The 22,583-nt window shown below is 42.0% G+C and overlaps 1 protein-coding gene and 1 long non-coding RNA gene across 2 annotated transcripts in view; one reads left to right on the plus strand and one right to left on the minus strand.

Moving 5' to 3' along the window:
- SKAP1 (src kinase associated phosphoprotein 1) overlaps positions 1-22,583 on the minus strand; it is a 647,014-nt gene that overhangs the window by 615,321 nt on the left and 9,110 nt on the right. The gene's annotated exons all lie outside the window — the stretch shown is intronic.
- LOC143935699 (uncharacterized) lies at positions 6,652-7,765 on the plus strand. Its single transcript, XR_013263572.1, has 3 exons — positions 6,652-6,791; positions 7,321-7,433; positions 7,576-7,765. It is a non-coding gene; the product is annotated as an uncharacterized LOC143935699 (long non-coding RNA).

Here is a 22,583-nt window from a genome sequence, read left to right on the forward strand (position 1 = left end):
GCTGCAGCGATCCGCTCTCCTCTCCTCAGCGACAACTTCCGTGTGAGGAAAGGAGAACCAGTTGCCTAGCAACCGGCTCTGTGTTTACATCACATGATGGCTGTGATTGGACAGGAGGGCCAATAACAGAGCCCGTCTGGCGATCGAAGATACGCTGTGTCAGGGTGACACGAGTGCATCGGGATTACGCCACTGCGCGGGCGCGCGGGCACGCACGCGCGATCCCCCCTCCTTCTGAAGGATGTTCCTGAACGTGCATTCAGAAGGAGAGAGCTCCCACACAGCCGTATATGTACATTGGCCAGGTGGGAAGTAGTTATATACCAAACTAAAGCTCTATATGTCTAAAAAAAAAAAGATAAAAATGTCACATACATAAAGTGTTGCATGACAGTGCAATTGTCATTCAAAGTCCGAAAGTACCGAAGCTGAAAATTGGCCTGGTCAGGAAGGGGGTGAAAGTGTCAAGTGGGCAAGTGGTTAAAACTGTCCTGCTGCTGGCCTATTTGCTATTGTATCCTATGTAATATTGGCCATTTTGATCTTGTTTTAGAGACCATTGGGCTTTCATTCCTTGATTAAGACCTAATCTGGTTCTCTTCAGAAACAGCCTTTTTTAACATTAGATGCATTCCTCCATCTACTCTCACCTACAAAGTGGGATTTCTTCTAGCCATCCCCCTTGCAAGGCCAGATCAGAAATGGACGTTACGTGAAAAAAATATTTAAAATATAATTTACATTTTTCAAATACAGTATGTTAATGATAAAAATGTGCAAAGACAGACAAAACTATAGAGCACAGAGATCCTGTTTGGTACCTGAAAGGAAACAGATTTGTGCATGGGGATCCCCAAGCAGTCCTAAGACACCACCCTCCATCTCCCCTTTATATATATAAAATGGTGAGTGCCACATAGCAAACTATTTTGATGCTTAAAAAATTAGTTACATATCCAAAATATGTGATACCTGTGTACAGTGTCACAGTCACAGTTTATCATTTAAAAAGGGACTGCTATTTTTCCCCATGCCATCCTCACAGTTGAAGGACCCTCTCTCCGCTGTATGTTTTTTAGGGCTAGTTCACACCATAGAAACGCAGTCTGGATGCGTTCCAGGTGCTTTTCTGCATGCGCGTTTTTGATGCATTCCAGTACATTTTTCCCTCTCTTTTTTCATAACCTTTAAGGACATGTGTGTTCGAGTGCGTTTTGTTGCGTTTTTGATGCGTTTTACAGTGTTCCAGTACAGTCAAGTGCAGGAAAAATGCAGCATGTTCTACTTTTTTTTTCTGGAACTCTAATGCACTGCAACTGCAAGCACTGGTGTGAACTATGCCATGATTGAAAACCATATAACCTACTTTTCATGTGTTTTTGATGCAGAAAAAAAACGCACTGGACTGCACGTGGTGTGAACTAGCCCTAAAATCTATTCGTTATTTTTATTTATTTTTTGCATTCACACACTATGCAGTGTCCAGCTCCCCATACCCTTTTTTTGACAATTGTTGCCTTTTAGCCTTGAAAAGGTTTATAATTATCAGAATTCAACCACCAAAGAAATAAGTCAGGTTTGATTTTAAGTGTGGAAATTTTTGATGACCCCAAGCAAATGGAACCCAGGCATATTTTCTCATCCACTCCAAAGTAAGAGGAAATCTCTTCTAAGACAGATGTCACAGCAACAGTTGTCCCTAATGGAAGTCCTACACTCACCTCTTACTAGAGAACATTTTGGATTTCCCCCCACTTTCAATTTCAGTGACTCCAGTGGGGACGCATACAGAAATAAAACATTGACAGAGGTTCTAACTCTTCTACGCTTAATCAATTTGTTTTGGCTATACTGTACATATGCTAGGAATCAAATCACAAAGTTGAAAAATACTGTATGTAATATTACAGTTACTTATGGAGCTGGCAAAGGTTTGAAAGGTAAAAAATGATCTACTAAATAGTGTTGTGACATAATGCATCCGCGAAGTATTCACATTGCTTCACTTTTTCCACATTTTGTTATACTCAATATTCTACAAACAATACCCCATAATGACAATGTGAAAGAAGTTTGTTTGAAATCTTTGGAAATGTATTAAAAATAAAAAACAAACAAAATCCCATGTATATAAGTGTTCACAGCCTTTGCTTAGTACTTTGTTGAAGCACCTTTGGCACCAATTACAGCCTCAAGTATTTTTGGGTATGATGCTACAAGCTTGACACACTTATTTTTTTAGCAGTTTCTCCCATTCTTCTTTGCAGGACTTCTCAAGCTCAGATTGGATGGGGAGCGTCATTGCACAGCCATTTTCAGTTCACTCCAGAGATGTTCAATCGGGTTCAAGTCTGGGCTCTGGCTGGGACAGTCAAGCACAGTCACGGAGTTTGTCCCGTATCCACTCTGTGCTTAGAAAGGACAAAAAAATAGCTCAAAAAAGGGTAACTCCAGGTAATACCCTTGAGCAGGGGAAATAGGGACTATTGCGGTACCCATATATGATAAACACCATTAATAAAAATTAAATTCATAGTTATTCAACATATCAGTGCAACAATGACAATATTTTTAAACCATCAAAAGGAACACAACAATAAACAAACATTAAATACAGAATGGTGGGGTTTACTGTTGTTCCAGGCACCTCACGGGTAGATGAAGAGCTGTTGGTAGAGGGTTAAACGTATTCCTCGACCGGTTTTCGCGGCAATGAGCCGCTTCCTTAAGAGGCGTCACCCACAGTATCTACCAAAAAATTTAAAATCTTTAGAAACATTGCAGCAATATTTCATACTACAATCAAATAACATATACATCATTGTTTCTCAAGGCATTTTACAACTGGAGTGTTACAAAAAGAATCCAGTGACTCACCCACAGAAAATCAACCCCTGGTAGCGGAGGCGGCACTATCTGAGGCACCCTGCGACTGGGTGCCCCCCTGGGGGTGGACACGGGGAGCAAAGAATCAGAGAAGAAAAGAGCCAGCTGGAAACAAGATACAATGATAACTATATTCAATTTCATAATGGATACCAATACCTAAGGAATTAGCTATAGACAGGTAGAGAATAGAAATAGTTTAAAGGTAATCCAAGCACCACAGACCAATAGAATGCACCAGTGGAGTTCATAGGTCAAAATGGATAGTGATTAAAGATGGTAGTCAACATTATCACTCACATACCCAAGCGTGGGTCTTAAGCTCAGATACCAGCCAGGAAAGGACAAGTCCTCTAGTGATAGATGCCCCCAAAATCGACCAAACAACTCTCAAAGGTCAATCGGGGGTATCCAACATGGATCTAAAATATAGACCATGTAGATAAATGAAATCAGCTATTGACATTAGTACTTTATTAATGACATATACATGATGGATTTGTAATAACGGAAAGAAACAAGGCTAACTGCACCAAGGCCAGTGTAAGATCCAGTCACTGCCATTATAACATCATTTACAGCAAAAGATCAGTAGGAAAAGAAAAAATAGCCTCATAACACTGAGCGTTTTTACCTGTCATACGGATGTTAAACATCTATTCCCAGCTCATGCCGCCCTGAATAGTGCGCCCTGACCGGCGCCATATAAGCCCCCAACCCGGAAAAAAGGGAGCGTCATTACAGCGCTCTCTGAGGGACGCGACGCGTGTTGTGCACATGCGCCGATAATGGGCTGCGCGTGCAACACCCTAACGTCAGAAGCTGACGTAGTCCGCTCGAGAAGGGAGGGGGAGTGGCGGGGAAGCGTCTCTCAAGGAGAACGCCGATCTACCTAGACCCATCACACACCGCGGCATTTCCGGGTCTGCTGCACCTAATGCGCGTGCGCACCCCAAACAGGGCTGCACACACGCATTCCCAATACAATAACACAGTCCGTGTCAGAAGGGAAAGGAAACCAGGTGCCCGCCCAATCAGATTGGGGCGGCGCCAGAATCCCTAAGTCAACACGTGCTCGCCCACTGGGGGGAGAACAAACTCCTCAGACCATTAAAGGGAGAAAGTCACCTGGATTCAAAAATCAACATTTACAAAAATAGCTAGTAAATTGAAGAAACCCACGGGGATATGCTACAAATAAAGGAGAACCAGCAATGGTAATTGCCAGTGCTCAGTAATGGAGCATGTCCCGGGGGCACATATACCAACAATGCAACAATACGTTTTAAAAAACTCAACATGGGAAGCAACCATCTCTGGCACAGTGTATTAGTACTGTCCAGAATTTTTTTTTAAAACATTAAATTAATTTGAGAAGGAACTCTAAATGACAAACAAAGTGGCGTATATTACAAATCCCCAAGAAAAGAAAAAAAAAGGGGGGTGTTTTTCTTAAAAATGAATGGAACTAAATGGTTTGTCCCTTTGTTTACAAAAAATATTTATAAGAATGGGCTTCATTTAGGCCCGGGGGGGGGGGGGGGGGTATAATGTGGCATGTTGAGAGGGTGAAAAGTCCTCTCCATTTGGAAGAATAAATGATTAAATAAATAATTCTCCCTCTAATATCCAGGGGCATTTTGGACATTGTCCACATTTTAAGGTACCCTGAGATCCCTCCATCATCCGGGGGTGGGCCTTATATATAAATATAAATATATATAATGGCTACTCGGCAATTTGTCCCTAAGTGTAGCGGCCTTCCTAATTACAAGTTCAGGGGAAGATCTTACATATTTGCCTAGAATATGATGTTCCGTTAGTAAATGCCAGTGTTCAGAAAGAAGGTGTCGAAGCTGTTGGTGATGAATAGAAAATTTTGTCACAACTTTAATAGTGGAAGGTTGTTTAGGGCTGGGAGGGCCATATAGTAAGGATGACCGAGTATGGGAAAAGGCTTTATTAAAAGCCTTTCTTAGGTTTGTACGACTAAACAAGACTTGAAGGCCTTCATGGGCATTTTAAATTGTAATCAGTTTAACCTGCATTTTACATGCATAGCTGATGAAACTGATATCTAATTTCTCGATCTTAAAATTAGTAAGAATGCATCAGGTAAACTGGTCACAGACTTATTTCGCAAGCCAACAGCGGGAAATACCATTTTACATGCCTCTAGCTCACATCCCCGTCCTCTGGTTCACAGTATTCCATACGCCCAATATCTCAGATTGAGGCGCAACTGCACAGAGGAGGGAGATTTCCGTGTTCAGGCTAATGCACTCCGTGTACGTCTTTTGGCCCAGGGTTATAGTCGTACAAACCTAAGAAAGGCTTTTAATAAAGCCTTTTCCCGTACTCGGTCATCCTTACTATATGGCCCTCCCCGCCCTAAACAACCTTCCACTATTAAAGTTGTGCCAAAATTTTCTATTCACCACCAACAGCTTCGACACCTTCTTTCTGAACACTGGCATTTGCTAATGGAACATCATATTCTAGGCAAATATGGAAGATCTTCCCCTGAACTTGTAATTAGGAAGGCCACTACACTTGGGGACAAATTGACAAGTAGCCATTATAAGCCTCACCCCCGGATGATGGAGGGACCTCAGGGCACCTTAAAATGTGGACAATGTCCAAAATGCCCCTGGATATTAGAGAGAGAATCATTTATTCTTCCAAATGGAGAGGACTTTTCGCCCTCTCAACATGCCAACTGTGGAATGAGAGGAGTGGTCTCCCTGATGGTCTGTGCCTACAAGGCTTTCTATGTTGGCAAGACCATCAGGGAACTACGGCAACGTTTGGGCGACCACCTGTATTACTCTACGAACGGTAAGCTCACTACCGTCGGTCGACACATTGGGATCCATCATAGATTCCAACCTCAAAGCGTTAAATTTATGGTTCTAGAAGTGATCCCACAAGATCCCAGAGGGGGGGATTGGGATAGTGAAATCCTTAGGTGTGAGGCCCTTTGGATTGAGCGTCTCAATGCTCTTATACCCCCCTCCCCCTTCGGGCCTAAATGAAGCCCACTCTTATAAATATTTTTGAAAACAAAAAGGGACAAACCATTTAGTTCCATTCATTTTTAAGAAAAACACCCCCTTTTTATTTTTTGGGGATTTGTAATATAGGCTACTTTGTCATTTAGAGTTCCTTCTCAAATTAATTAAATGTTTTAAATTTTTTTCTGGACAGTACTAATACACTGTGCCAGAGATGGTTGCTAGTCCTTCCCAGGTTGAGTTTTTTTTTATTTATTGTTACATTGTTAGTATGTGTGACACCGGGGACATGCTCCATTATTGAGCACTGGCAATTACCATTGCTGGTTTTTCTTTCATTTGTAGCATGTCCCCGTGGGTTTCTTTTCAATTTCAATTTACTAGCTATTTTTGTAAATGTTGATTTTTGAATCCAGGTGACTTTCTCCCTTTAATGACTCAGGCGGAGGTGGTCTGAGGAGTTTGTTCTCCCCCCGGTGGGCGGTGCACGTGTTGACCTAGGGATTCTGATGCCGCCCCAATCTGATCTGAACCTGGTTTCCTTTCCCTTCTGACACGGACTGTGTTATTGTATTGGGAATGGCACATTGGGTGCAGCAGACCCGGAAATGCTGAGGTGTGTGATGGGTCTAGGCGGATCGGCGTTCTCCTTGAGAGGCGCTTCCCAGTTACTCCCCCTGTCTTCTCGAGCGGACTATGTCAGCTTCTGACGTTAGGGTGTTGCACGCGCAGCCCATTATCGGCGCATGTGCACAACATACGTCGCGGCCGTCAGAGAGCGCCGCAATGACGCTTCCTTACTTACGGGTTGGGAGCTTATATGGCGCCGGTCAGGGCGCACTATTCAGGGCGGCATCAGCTGGGAATAGATGTTTAACATCTGTATGACAGGTAAAAACGCTCAGAGTTATGAGGCTATTTTTTCTTTTCCTACTGATCCTTAGCTGTAAATGATGATCTAATGGCAGTGACTGGGTCTTACATTGGCCTTGGTGCAGTTAGCCTTGCTTCTTTCCATTATTACAAATCCATCATGTATATGTCATTAGTACTTTATTAATGTCAATAGCTGATTTCATTTATCTACATGGTCTATATTTTAGATCCAAGTTGGATACCCCCGATTGACCTTTGACAGTTGTTTGGTCGATTTTGGGGGCATCTATCACTAGAGGACTTGTCCTTTCCTGGCTGGTATCTGAGCTTAAGACCCACGTTTGAGTACGTGAGTGATAATGTTGACTACCATGTTTAATCACTATCCATTTTGACCTATGGACTCCACTGGTGCATTCTATTGGTCTGTAGGGCTTGGATTACCTTTAAACTATTTCTATTCTCCACCTGTCTATAGCTAATTCCTTAGGTATTGGTATCCATTATGAAATTGAATATAGTTATCATTGTATCTTGTTTCCAGCTGGCTTATGTCTTCTCTGATTCTTTGCCCCCATGTCTGCCCCCAGGGGGGCACCCAGTCGCAGGATGCCTCAGATAGTGAAGCCTCCGCTACCAGGGGTTGATGTTCTGTGGGTGAGTCACTGGGTTCTTTTTGTAACACTCCAATTGTAAAACGCCTTGAGAAACAATGATGTATATGTTATTTGATATGTAAAATTGATTGTAGTATGAAATATTGCTGCAATGTTTCTAAAGATTTTAAATTTTTTGGTAGATACTGTGGGTGACGCCTCTTGAGGAAGCGGCTCATTGCCCTGAAACCGGTCGAGGAATACATTTAACCCTCTACCAACGGCTCTTCACCTACCTGTGAGGTGTCTGGAACAACTGTAAACCCCACCATTCTGTATTTAATGTTTGTTCATTGTTGTGTTCCATGTGATGGTTTTAAAATATTGTTATTGTTGCACTGATATGTTGAATAAATATGAATCAAATTTTTATTAATGGTGTTTATCATATATGGGTACCGCAATAGTCCCCATTTCCCCTGCTTAATGGTATTACCTGGAGTTACCCTTTTTTGAGCTATTTTTTTTTGTCCTTTCTACGCTATTTTGGGATGATGGTACCTACACTAAACTGTGGTTATAAATTTTGTGTGAGGCAATATCACTTTAAACACTCTGTGCTTAGGGTCGTTGTCCTGTTGGAAGATGAACGTTCACACCAGTCTGAGGTCCAGAGCATTCTGGAGCAGATTTTTAGCAAGGATGTTTCTGTACATTGCTGCATTTATCTTTTCCTCGATCCCGACTAGTCTCCCAGTTCCTGTCGCTGAAAAACATCCCCACAGCATGATGCTGCCACCACCATGCTTCACTGTAGGGATGGTATTGGCCAGGTGATGAGTGGTTCCTGGTTTCCTCCAGACATGACGCTTGCCATTCAGGCCAGAGAGTTTAATCTTTGTTTCATCAGACCAAAAAATTTTGTTTCTTATGGTCAGAGAGACCTTCAGGTACCTTTTGGTAAACTCCAGGTGGGCTGTCATGTGCCTTTTACTGAGGAGTGACTTCTGTCTTGCCTCTCTACCATGCAGGCCTGATTGGTGGAGTGCTGCAGAGATGGTTGTTCTTCCGGAAGGTTCTCCTCACTCCACAGAGCAATGGTGGAGCTGCACGATTAATCGTTAAAAAAAACTTTTTCGATTCTTTCATATCAACAAGTGGAGTGATTATCCGCTCACTCAGTTGTCAAAAGAAAGCATCCCGGGCAATCTGCCAAGTGTAGAACTTGAAACATTGTAACTAACGCTTACTTCTTAGATCAAAGGGATAGAACTTCTAGTCTAAACAAATAATCTGGGCAGTCTGCCAAGCTTTCAACCACGTAAATGCAGGAAGTTTAACCACTTAAAGTCTAAATCTTTTTCTGACACTTCTTTCTTAACCACTTCAGCTCCGGACCAATAAACACCTTAAGGACCAGAGGTCTTTTTGCAATTTCGCACTGCGCTGCTTTAACTGGTAATTGCGCGGTCATGCAATATTGCACCCAAACGAAATTTGCGTCCTTTTCTTCCCACAAATAGAGCTTTCTTTTGATGGTATTTGATTGCCTCTGCGATTTTTTTTTTTTGCGATATAAATGGAAAAAGAGCGAAAATTTGGAAAAAAAAAGATATTTTCTTCTTTTTGTTATAAGAAAAATCGAATAAACTAAATTTTAGTCATACATTGAGGGCAAAATTTATTTAGCCACATGTCTTTAGTAAAAAAAATGTCAATAAGCGTATATTTTTTGGTTTGCGCAAAAGTTATAGCGTCTACAAACTAGAGTACATTTTCTGGAATTTACACAGCTTTTAATTTATGACTGCCGATCTCATTTCTTGAGGTGCTAAAATGGCAGGGCAGTACAAATCCCCCCCAAATGACCCCATTTTGGAAAGTAGACACCCCAAGGAAATTGCTGATGGGTATGTTGAGCCCATTGAATATTTATTTTTTTTGTCCTAAGGGATTGAATAATGACAAAAAAAAAAAAAAAAAAATTTTTTTACAAAAAGTTGTCACTAAATGATATATTGCTCACACATGCTATGGGCATATGTGAAATGACACCCCAAAATACATTCTGCTGCTTCTCCCGAGTACGGGGATACCACATGTGTGGGACTTTTTGGGAGTCTAGTCGCGCACGGCACCCCGAAAACCAATCACCACCTTCAGGATTTCTAAGGGTGCAAATTTTTGATTTCACCCCTCACTACCTATCACAGTTTCGAAGGCCATAAAATGCCAAAATAGCACAAAACCCCCCAAATGACCCCATTTTGGAAAGTAGACACCCCAAGCTATTTACTGAGAGGCATGTTGAGTCCATGGAATATTTTATATTTTGCCAAAAGTTGCGGGAATATTACAAACTTTTTTTTTTTTTGCACAAAGTTGTCACTAAATGATATATTGCTCACACATGCTATGTACAGAAGTCAAATTACACCCCAAAATAAATTCTGCTGCTTCTCCCGAGTACGGGGATACCACATGTGGGGGACTTTTTGGGAGCCTAGCCACGTACGGGACCCCGAAATCCAAGCACTGCCTTCCGGATTTGAATATAAAATGCTATAAAAAACAAACTAACCAGAGTCACCCGTAACACTTATACGGTGATCAGTGGTGAAAGGGTTAACTAGGGGCAATCAGGGGGTTCAAATTTTTATTAGGTAGTATATGGGGGTCCCTGGCGCTATATAAAAACCTGACGGGGAACCTAAATAACTAACTGGCTAACCAGCGTCACCAGTGACACTTATACTGTGATCGCTGGTGAAAGGGGGTGAAAGGGTTAACTAGCAGCAATCAGGGGGTTAAAACCATTATTGGGTAGTATATCGGGGTACCTAGCGCTATAAAAACCTGGCGGTGAACCTAAAAAAATAACTAGCTACCTAGCGACACATGCAGCGATCAGAAAAATGATCGCTTAGTGACACTGGCAAAAGGGGGTGAAAGGGTTAACTAGCGGCAATCAGGGGGTTAAAAACATTATTGGGTAGTATATCGGGGTACCTAGCGCTATAAAAACCTGGCGGTGAACCTAAAAAAATAACTAGCTACCTAGCGACTGTAGCGACACTAATGCAGCGATCAGAAAAACGATCGCTTAGTGACACTGGCAAAAGGGGGTGAAAGGGTTAACTAGCGGCAATCAGGGGGTTAAAAACATTATTGGGTAGTATATCGGGGTACCTAGCGCTATAAAAACCTGGCGGTGAACCTAAAAAAATAACTAGCTACCTAGCGACACTAGCGACACATGCAGCGATCAGAAAAATGATCGCTTAGTGACACTGGCAAAAGGGGGTGAAAGGGTTAACTCTAGGGGCAATCAGGGGGTTAAATCTTTATTGGGGGGTGATAGGGGGCTACCCTGGACCTAACACTAACTGTCCTGACAGTTTTTACTGTCACAACTGACACTGAATGCATTGATCAGTAAAGAAATGATCAATGCAATCAGTGACACTGTGACTGGGGGGGGAGGGGGGGCGGGGGGGGGATCGGGGGGCGATCGGGGGGGGGATCGGGGGGGGTTTGTGTGCCTGTGTGTACCTACATGTCAGTGTAGTGTTGGTGCACACTTACTTTTACTGTTCTCCTCGTAGTCCGGTCAAAAAGACCGCCCCGAGGAGAATGACATCACTTCCTCCTTCCTGTGTAAACAATACACAGGGGAGGAAGCTTCTCATTGGCCAGGAGCGATCCAGAGGGGGTGGCCGAAAACCAACGGCCATCCCCTCATCACGGAGCGCTCCTGGACCGAATCGGACCGCCGTAACCAGCGGGAGGGGGTCCGATCGGACCCCCCACCCGCTGGAAGGCAATCACGTGGATGTACGTGATTATGCCTGCCTGTGCCATTGTGCTGACGTACAATGGCAATACGGCGGTCCTCAAGTGGTTAAAGCAGGAGTCCACCGGGAGTCCGTCGTTTTTTTTTTTTTTTTTTTTTTTTTAAAGCCAGCAGCTACAAATACTGCAGCTGCTGACTTTTAAAATAGTGACACTTACCCGCCCAGCGCGCCCGCGATGTCGGCACCCGAAGCGATCTCTCGATCGTCTCTCGGGTGCTGCCGCCGCCATCTTGGGTATGGGAATCAGGAAGTGGAGCCTTTCGGCTTAATTTCCCGGTTCCCTACTGCGCATGCGCGAGTCGCGCTGCGCAATAAGGATGGTCCCCGCTGTCTCTGGGATCCGTGTGTTTCCCAGCAGGCAGCGGGGGACTTTCGGAAAGGGGCGTAGATTCTGCAGAAAGGGGCGTAGATTCTGCAGAAAGGGGCGTAGATTCTGCAGAATCTACACCGGAAGTGGGTGCAGATACCTGTACTGTACAGGTACCTGCACCCCCCTGAAAGGTGCCAATTGTGGCACCGGAGGGGGGGAGGATTCCAATGAGCGGAAGGTCCACTTTAGGGTGGACCTCCACTTTAAGTTAAAATCAATATTTTTTTGCTAGAAAATTACTTGGAACCCCCAAACATTTTATATAATATATAAAAAATCAGAGACCTGACCCTAGGGAATAAAATGGCAATTGCTGCAATATTTTATGTCACACTGTATTTGCCCAGCAGTCTTTCAAATGCAATTTTTTGGGGAAAAAATACACTTCAATAAATAAAAAAATAAAAAAAAATAGTAAAGTTAGCACAATTTTTGTTTTAATGTGAAAGATGATACGGCGCGAGAATCGTGAGAGAATCGTGATCTATCTTCCAAGCAAAAAAATCGTGATTCTCATTTTAGGCAGAATCGTGCAGCTCTAACCATCGGGATCTTGGTCACCTCCCTGACTAAGGCCCTTCTCCACGATCCCTACGTTTGGCTGGGTGACCTGCTCTAGGAAGAGTCCTGGTGGTTCTAAACTTCTTCATTTACAGATAATGGAGGACACTGTGCTCATTGGGACCTTCAATGCTGCAGAAATATTTCTGTACCCTTCCCCAGATCTGTGCTTTGAAACAATCCTGTCCCAGAGGTCTACAAACAATTCCTTGGACTTCATAAATTGGTTTGTGCTCTGACATGCACTGTTAACTGTGGGAAATTATATAGACAGGTGTGTGCCTTTCCAAATCATGTCCAATCAACTGAATTTACCACAGGTGGATTCCAATGAAGTTGTAGAAACATTGCAAGGATGATCAGTGGAAACAGGATTCACCTGAGCTCAATTTTGAGTATCATGGCAAAGGCTGTGATACTTATGTAGGTGTGATGTTTTTTCGTTTTTTATTTTTAACCACTTGCCGTCCGGCTCACGCCGATATACGGCGGTAAAGTGTTTTGTTCCTGCGAATCGCTGTATGGGTACGTCTGTACCTTTAAAGGCGATAGGAGGCGTGCGCACCCACTGCACAGCGGGGAACCCGATGCGCATGGGCAGTGGGCGACACCGCCACCAGCTACATGTGGCCGCGTACACAAGAGCAGGAACAGGGATTTGTGTATGTAAACACACAAATCCCTGTTCTGTCAGGAGAGAAGAGACATATTGTTTGTTCCTACTAAAGTAGGAACAACGATATGTCTCTTCCTCTAGTCAGTCCTATCCCCTAACAGTTAGAACACACATTTAACCCCTTGCTTACCCCTTGTGTTAACCGCTTCCTTACCAGTGACATTTAACAGTAATCAGTGCATTTTTATAGCAGTGATTGCTGTATAACTGTCAATGGTCCCAGAAATGTGTCAAAAGTGTCCGATCTGTCTGCTGCAATGTCACAGTACCGCAAAAAAAAAAAAAAAAAATGAATCGCAGATCTCCGCCATTACTAGTAAAAAAAAAAAAAGAAAAAAAAAAGTTAAAATAATAAAAATGCCATAAATCATTCCAATAGTTTGTAGACACTATAACTTTTGCGCAAACCAATCAATATACACTTATTGCAATTTTTTTACCAAGAATATGTAGAAGAATATATATTGACCTAAACTGAGGAAGAAATTTGCTTTTTCAAAAAAAATTGGGGGATATTTATTATAGTAAAAAACTTTGTTTTTTTTCAAAATCGTCTCTGTTTTTTTGTTTATAGCACAAAAAATAAAAACCACAGAGGTGATTGAATACCAAAGCTCCGTTTGTGGGAAAAAAAGGATGTCAAATTTGTTTGGGTACAGCATCGCACGACCGCGCAATTGTCAGTTAAAGCTACGCTCATTAAGCAGCCAAATCTTCCGGTGTGTAAGTGGTGATATAAATTTGCAAAGATGTCAAACTTCTTTCACGTTGTCATTATGGGGTATTGTTTGTAGAATTTTGAGGGAAATAATTAATTTAATAACATAACATAACATAACATAACATATAATCTGTAGAACACATGGGGACAAGACCCCTACCCAGAGAGCACTGCCAAAATGCCAATATTTCAGTGTTTTCCAATGTATAAGAGGATGTTTCCAGTGGTATTTTACATACTACATATTATTATTATTATTATAAAGGATTTCTATAGCACAAACAGTTTGCATATTATCAATAGCACAATTTTCCAGGCTGTGCACATGTTCAGCAATGCCATGTGATTAGATAGCCGCAGCATGCTTCAGGGAATTCTAATCACTTACAATGGGGACTATATTATTATACTGTGGATAGCATATCCCAGATTAAAATCATCTCATTACCTTCTGAATGATTATTCTCATTACCAAAGATACAGTTGCATAGATAAAATACTTACAAGCTCAAATTTTAAAACACAACCACTGGGTCTGAAACACCAAAGGAAAAGCTAAACTGTGTATTAAATCAGCATAAATATTAGGGTATTATAATGTCTACGCTAAAAGTAAAGGAACAATTCCTACAAAGTTTCCTTACGCCCAAAGTATGTCATCTCACCAACTCACACCCATACCGCAGCCCTTACCAAGATCTTACTTCAAGGCCCATAGCCTTGATCTAGATCCCAGTACTCACTATTGGGTGCATTTCGGCCCAATAGACTTATTGTCTATTATAATAGTCTAGCAGGTCATAAAAAAGGTGGAAGGACGTCAACAATAGGTAACAAAGGGTGAGGAAACTTTATGGGAAAATGTCCTTATTATAGGAAACGTGTAGAAAAAAAAATATGGAAGCCCCCATTGCTGCCTTGGAATTTAAAGATATGTAGGGTGTAGGGCTGTCACCTTGATATTGGCTTGATTGCCTAGTAGGTTACTGACATGGAACAAGCATACAGGACAAGAGGCTATACTTCACTGCCCACATTCTTGTTCCAGGTCAGTGACTTAATAGCTAGAGAAGCCAGGGTCAGCATGAAAGCTCCGGGAATCAGTAGGTGTAGCTCCCATATCAAATGTTAAAAATATCAGCATAATGTAAGTAATCATATCAATGTGCACTTTGTCCTAAAATAAAATATTGTTTCTCCATATAAGTATATTATATATATATATATATATATATATATATATATATATATATATATATATATATATACACACATACATACATACATACATACACATACACACACACTGTAGAAATGGGGCAGGCATAAGTGTTTATTACAAATTCAAGCTCTGCTTTATGCCTTCATGACCTTATATAATTACATGTCTACAAGACAGTGTCTGTCTGATTGAAAACAACAGGTTCCTTGCGGACTCTGATCATGTGAGATCCCCGCAATATTAGCAAATTGTAAAATGTTCTGAGATTGACTATCCAACAAAATGATAAATTACAACTTCATCAAAACACAATTACAGCTAGCTTGAGCGCCTAGTTTAGAAATGCCACCCTAGAACAAAGGAAAAAAAGGATCTGTGCCCAAATGATGTACAAAAACATCGAATAAGCCTTTTTTAACTTATTTTAAACCACCAATAGCCTGAAAAAATGATCACAATTGTTGTCTGTTACAATTCAGCAAGTAGGGTAAGGAGTTGCGGTCCACACGGTTCTCAGTTTATTTACATGTGCCACTCTGGGACTATATATCCCACCACAACTTGCCCAATTACTTTGGAAGGGCTCGAAGAGAAAAACTCTGCAGTTTTTAACAACCACTGGTTGTTCCGAGAACTACAGGGGGACATGTACATGACTTAGGCCTCTTTCACACGGGGCGGATCAGTAATGATCCGCCCCGTGATGATCCGCTCGCTCAGCGGGGATCGCTCCGTTGTCCCCGCTGAGCCGGCTGCGGACAGGGCGGTCTCCGCACACTGTGCGGGGACTGCCCTGTCAGCTCTCCGCTCTCCTCTATGGGGATCGGACGAGCACGGACCGTGTGTCCGTGTTCATCCGATCCGCTCTGCAGACGGACAGAAAAATAGGATTTTCCTCCGTCTGCAGAATCGGACATTTGCGGAGGCGGACAATAGCGGGTGTCTGCTGATGCTCATCCGCAGACACCCGCTATCCCATAGGGATGAATGTATGGCCCGTATTTCATCCGCAAACGGATGGATGAAATACGGACATACCATCCGCATGTGTGAAAGGGGCCTTAGAAGTTTACCACCATAACATTTGTCCTGCTCTCACAACAACTCTAGAACATAGGATTTTCCTTTACTTTCTGTCTTGGTGACCTTCATGATGGGCATGCCCTTAAGGCTTCATTCCTGGACCTGTATAGTACCGTAAGACTAACAACATGATGTGCCTCGTGCAAAGGTGAGCACCCACACAGGATCCAGTGCCCAAAGCGGCATTGCTGGCCGGGTACGATCCCCCAAAGCTCAGCGAGTTGAGCTTTCCAAAACTTGTAGAAGGTGCAGACAGGGAGTTTGATAGAATAATGTTGAGCCCAAGATCCAAAGATCTTGAGGGGGTAACTTTCTCTCAGTAGCCCATCACCTACAGTAGATAGCATCCTCATACCAGTCCCAGTGTCACCAGACCAGTGTAAGCCATTAACTGTGTTCCTGGTTGCTGCCACACCAGTGCCAGTGTCACCAATCCAGTGCAGCCAACAACAGCATTTCTGATCACCAACATACCAGTTCCATTGTCACCAGACCAGAGCCAGCAACAGTGTTCCTGATCACTAGCCACAATAGTCCAGGTGTCATCAGACCAGTGTAAGCCAGCAACAGTGTTCCTGATGGCCACCATCTCAGTTTCATCAGATAAGTGCAGCCAGCAAACAGTGTTTCTGATCACTGCCATACCAGTGCCAGTGTCACCAGAACTAGTGCAGCCTTTAACAGACCTTGATCGCTGCCACATTAGTACAGTTTAACCAAACAAGTGTTAGCCAGAAACAGTGTTTCTGATCACAATTACACCAGTGTCACTAGAGCCAGTGCAGCCATGAATAGTGTCCCTGATTGCTGCCACATCAGTACAGTGTCACCAGTGCCAGTATAGCCAGCAACAGTGTTCCTGATCACCACCACACTAGTGCATGCCGCCTGTATTGACCCTGGTCTGACACATCTGCACATCCCACTGATTACATTCCTGTGAGCCACCAGCCTCAGCCATCCCCTGACACAATGTTGATTGATTTTTGTGATACACAAAATACAATGCCCATTGTGCAGCTTTGTGGTAGTAAAAAAAAGATACAATGTCCAGTACATCCAATACATAAACAGTAAAAACATTGAAAGTCTCACACATGTGGTAATTCCATACTCAGGAGGAGTAGCAGAGCGCGTTTTCTGTTCATTCTGCATGTGAGATATCATTTTCAAATTATTTTCCACATTTTCCCAAAACTTGAAGCAAAAAAAAAAAATATCTTCAAAATACTCACTATACCTGTAAAAATACCTTGGGGTGTTTACTCTCTTCAAAATGTGGTACTTTTGTGGTTGTTTCTATTGCTCCAGGGCCTCCAAGAATGTGATACATAGTCAGGAAATTAGATACGTAATTTATGCCCCTTGACAGCCTGAAGGTGCTTTTTGGATCTTTGGTCCCTTTATGCAGTTAGGCTGCAAAAAAGTCTCACATACTGTATATGGTAGCCTCATATTTAGGAGAAGCAGAATATGTTTTGAGGTGTATTTCTAACTAGCAATAAAGGTCTGCAGCACACCATTATTATCTACATCATTTGATAACCAACAATAGATTATTTTTATGGTGCTAAAACCTTTCCACATTGTATCAATCTGCTAATACAATAATTTGAAATATATAAAGTACACCACATATCAATTAATAGGATATTTATAACACACCATATCATACTTAGAAATACAATCATTTTAAATATACAGAGTAAGCACCCCACATAATAAAAATGTTTTAGCAATAAAGTTGTATTAGGCATATGCATACAAGTATACAATAGGTACAAATATCAAGTATGTCATATCACATCAAGCCTAATACAGAAAAGATATTCGGTCCACTGTTACATCACACCAACAAAAATGCATGTACAGTATAGAGGTACAGTGAGCTTAGTACATACAGAAGCTGATGTTCAGAAATACATACAGGAGTTCACTACCCAGAATACAGTAATAAAAAGGGTAGCTGAGCCAGACCCTGGTAAAAGAGAGAGGAGGGGGAAAAAAAAACAATGTTTTGGGGATGTAAGAACTTGCCTTTCTCAAGAACTTTCTACCTCTTTTGGCAGAGAGAAAACCCCTCTCTACAGCTGGACATACACCATGTAATTCGGTTGCCTGACCTCTGCACAACCCAACAGATTCATATAGCGCATAATATAGAATAACCTTTGAAATACTAACAGTTAGCCATTAATCCTACAACTTTATTGTTAAAGAGGAAGTAAACCCTGATGAGTTTACTTCCAGTTTCATTCCCTGCAAAGGTAAAGCATAATGGACTACTATGCATCGCATCGTAGCCCATTATGTGTCACTTACATGACATAGGAGCCAGCGATGTCACCGCTGTCCCCTGTAGTCCGGCGCATCCATCTCCTCGGTGGGTCTCACTGCTCCGCCACTGTCATTCGGCGAAGCCGCGATGACGTCACTCCTGCGCATGCGCACGGGAGCCGCCACGTGCGGCATATTCGCCGTTGACGGTGCCGCGCTCAGTCAACTCTGTCGACTTGCACAGAAAGGCATCTGTTAAAAGAATATTTCATATCACTGGACTTCTAGTGGTCATCCTGGTACAGTTTTTTTAGAGCCAGGTCTCTTGTAAAAGCAATCCTAGCAGCTAATTAGCTACTGGATTGCTTTTACATGCAGCAGGACGGTATGCCCCCCCCCCCCCCTTTTCCTGCAGCTTTCTTGGACTCTCCCTTCCCACCAGATCGGCTCTCGGCTATAGTAACCTGGAAGCGATGACCTGACATAACTTAAAGTTATATCAGGATGTTGACAGCGCCATTTAAAAAAAAAATCTAAAGCATTCAAAAACAAAGCTCATGGTGTTTTGAATGCTTTTAAACGGCAGAGGAGGGATTGCCTGCCACATGTCTATTGCTGTCACAGGGATCTTTCCTTGTGACAGCAATAAAACTGAACAAAAAAAAAAAATGTAAGTGTAAAACAATGTAAAAATAACAATAAATACATAAATTATTAATAAAAAAAATGTGAGGTATCATTGTGAACATCAGGCCATGAGCAGTAATTCTAGCACTAGCCCTCCTCTGTAAATCTAAAATTGTAACCTGTAAAGGACTTTTATAGCGTCTCCTACGGAAGGTAAAATTTACTTAATTTGCTGCCGTTGCACGGGGTGGTGCACATTTTTAAAGCATGACATGTTCAGGATCTCTTTACTCATCTTTTGGATTTTACAAAAAATTGCATTAAAAAAAAAAAAAAAAACGCTTTGCAAATATCTCGTGACATAATAAATTGGTGGGGTTTTGCAATATCTTCTCTAGGGCCTCTGCTTTAAAAAATATATAACGTTTGGGGGTTCTAAGTAATTTTATAGCAAAAAAATTGGGAGCAAGAAATTGTCCAAAATGTCTTGGTATGCTGACGCCTTAACCACTTTAAGACCGGTCCTCTTTTTTAGATGTGGTGTTTACAAGTTAAAAACTGTTTTTTTTTTGCTACAAAATTACTTAGAACCCCCAAACATTATAATTTTTTTTCTAACATCCTAGAGAATAAAATGATGGTCATTGCAATACTTTCTGTCACACTGTATTTGCGCAGAGGTCTTACAAGCGCACTTTTAAAAAAAATAAAAATAAAAATAAACTTTTTTTAACTAAAAAAAATAAGACAACAGTAAAGTTAGCCCAATTTTTTTACATTGTGAAAGATAATGTTACGCCGAGTAAATTGATACCCAACATGTCATGCTTCAGAATTGCGCCCGCTCGTGGAATGGCAACAAATTTTTACCCTAATAAATCTCCATAGGCATCATTTGAAAAATTCTACCGGTTGCATGTTTTGGGGTCTAGGGCTAGAATTACTGCTCTCGCTCTACCGATCGCTGCGATACCTCACATGTGTGGTTTGAACACTGTTTTCATATGTGTGCGCTACTCACGTATGCGTTTGCTTCTGCACGCGAGCTCGGTGGGATGGGGCTCGTTTAAATTTATTTTCATTTTTTTTTATTTTACCTTTTACTTTTTATTTTTACACTGTTCTAAAAAAATAAAAAAATTAACACTTTTATTCCTATTACAAGGAATGCAAACATCCCTTGTAATAGAAAAGAAGTGTGACAGGACCTCTTAAATATGAGATCTGGGGTCAAAAAGTCCTCAGATCTCATATATACACTAAAATTCAATAATAAAAAAAAAAATTGTCATTTAAAAAAACAAGCAAAATAAATTGGCCCTTTAAGAGCTATGGGCAGAAGTGACGTTTTGACATTGCTTCCGCCCTGCAGTGTCATGGAGATGGGTGGGGGCCCCTTACTAGTCTCCAGCTCCAGCTCCTGTAAGCGGCGGGGTGCCCCTCTCTCACCACCAATAAAAATGATCTCGCTGTGAATCCGCCACAGAGACAACTTTTATCTTGTAGCCGACCGCCGGCTGAACACGGGTATACCAGGGTTATGGCAGCTAGCTGCTGCCATAACAACAATATCTGTTCCCAAAGTAGGAACGTACATTGGCGTGCGGCAGTCGGCAAGTGGTGAACAGTCCCCTTCACTGCAACTAAGGGGCCAAGCCCAACCCTTGAAAAACAACCCCACATCATAATCCCCCCTCCACCAAAGTATTTGGACCAGTGCACAAAGCAAGGTACTTAAAGACATGGATGAGTAAGTTTGGGATAGAGGAACTTGACTGGCCTCACCTCAACCTGACAGAATACCTTTGGGATGAATTAGAAGGTAGACTGCGAGCCAGGTCTTTGCGTCCAACATCAGTGCCTGACCTCACAAATGCGCTGGACAGGTGTCCCAATGCTTTTAACCACATGGTGTATATCCATATATATATATATATATATATATATATACCGTATTTGCCGGCGTATAAGACGACTGGGCGTATAAGACGACCCCCTATTTTTCCAGTGAAAACGTAGGTTTTGGGCTATACTCGCTGTATAAGACTACCCCCTTCTGAGGCAACACCATTAAAAAAAAAAAAAACATCAGACTTAACATCAGATTTGATTTAAACACAGTAATTTTAATGAACCATCAGAAACAGGTACAGTATACAGTATATGATGCTTTGTTAGTGGGTACAGTATACCGTATATGATGGTACAGTATGCTTTGTTAGTATGGTAGGTACAGTATGATGGTTTGTTACTGCAAACTTGTTGTCACTTCCTCACTGGTTAACAAATTACTGTACAGTATACCGGTATTTTGTTTGTATATTTCGTCCGGTTACAGAATACAGTGTGCACCACTGAGCCAATCACGGCAGGCAATGCATTTTACTACTCTGTTGATGGATGCAAAGCCTGCTCGGATTGGCAGAGGCTGTGACATCATCAGCCTGCGCCACTCTGACTCGTCTATCCTGCTCGGATTGGCAGAGGCTGTTAGTCCAATCCGAGCGGGCTTAACAGCTTCTGCATTCATCAACAGCGCATCGCCCGCCAAGATTGGCTGAGGAGCACACTGTATGCACACAGGATCATCCGGCGGCCTCTCCACCCAGTACGGAGCACCGTACAATCACGATTGTCCAGCGGCCTGTTATCCAGCTTACTGAGGGCTTTACCAGGTACTCTTCCTCTTCACCCGGCGTATAAGACGACCCCCGGTTTTTGGCGGCGGAATTCGGGTGTAAAAGTCGTCTTATACGCCGGCAAATACAGTATATAATACATGGATATTCACCATGTTGTCAAAAGCATTGACAACATGGTGTGTGTGTGTGTGTAATATATATATATATATATATATATATATATATATATATATATATATATATATATATATATATATATATATATATATATATATATATATATATATATATATATATATTTTAGGGCTGTGGAAATTAAAGATTCATTTCTCGATTAATCAATACTTTTTTTGATCGATCAAAATTCTTTTGATAGGTACTCACAGTACGTCACGGACATTGACGTCACTCGACTCCTCCCCCCTTTCCCCAAGTGCCTCCATCTGCTAACGAATGGAAGGGGGGGAGGAGTCTGGTGACGCTGAATGTAACCCAAACGGGGGAGGAGCTATGACGTCACCCACTGCTGCCCTACTGAACTAACATGATTGTCGGCTTTACATGCTGTGTTTTTATCATCTTTATTTGAGTAGTTTGTGTTTGAACACAAAAATTAAATCTTATATTTAAGAGGTGAGCACTAAGGCCCCTTTCACACTGGGGCGGTGTAGGCATCGGCGGTAAAGCGCCGCTATTTTTAGCTGCGCTTTACCGTCGTTTTTTATTTCAATGGGTAGGAGTGGTTTCAGAGTGGTGAATACACCGCTCCAAAGATGCGGCTAGCAGGACTTTTTGGGGCCGTTTTTTTCAGGTGCTACACAGGCGCTATTTTTAGCACTGTAGCGCCTGAAAACCACCCCAGTGTGAAAGGGGCCTGAGATCTTTTCTTTCTACCCATAACCTGGCATCTTTGCTGAGATCTAAGGAGACGTGGAAAGAAGTTTATGATCCGTGTTAACCCTTTTGATACCCACTTGCAGGGGTCCATGCCATAAGGTGAGAGTGATTAGTTAGACCGGATGTGGAGGGATTGTCACGCTACTGTGGAAAAAAAATTACTTACGTCAGTGCTACAGTTTGAATGTAAAATGTATTTGTGTGAACTGTGAAGTTAAGTCATGGATTGTGGAAACTAACTAGCGTCGGGCGATTGTATATAGTGTATACCACATTTACCA

The sequence above is a fragment of the Lithobates pipiens genome, unplaced genomic scaffold, assembly GCF_037356315.1.
Source record: "Lithobates pipiens isolate NorthernLeopardFrog02 unplaced genomic scaffold, aLitPip1_a1.2 Scaffold_28, whole genome shotgun sequence".
Lineage (NCBI taxonomy): Eukaryota > Metazoa > Chordata > Amphibia > Anura > Ranidae > Lithobates > Lithobates pipiens.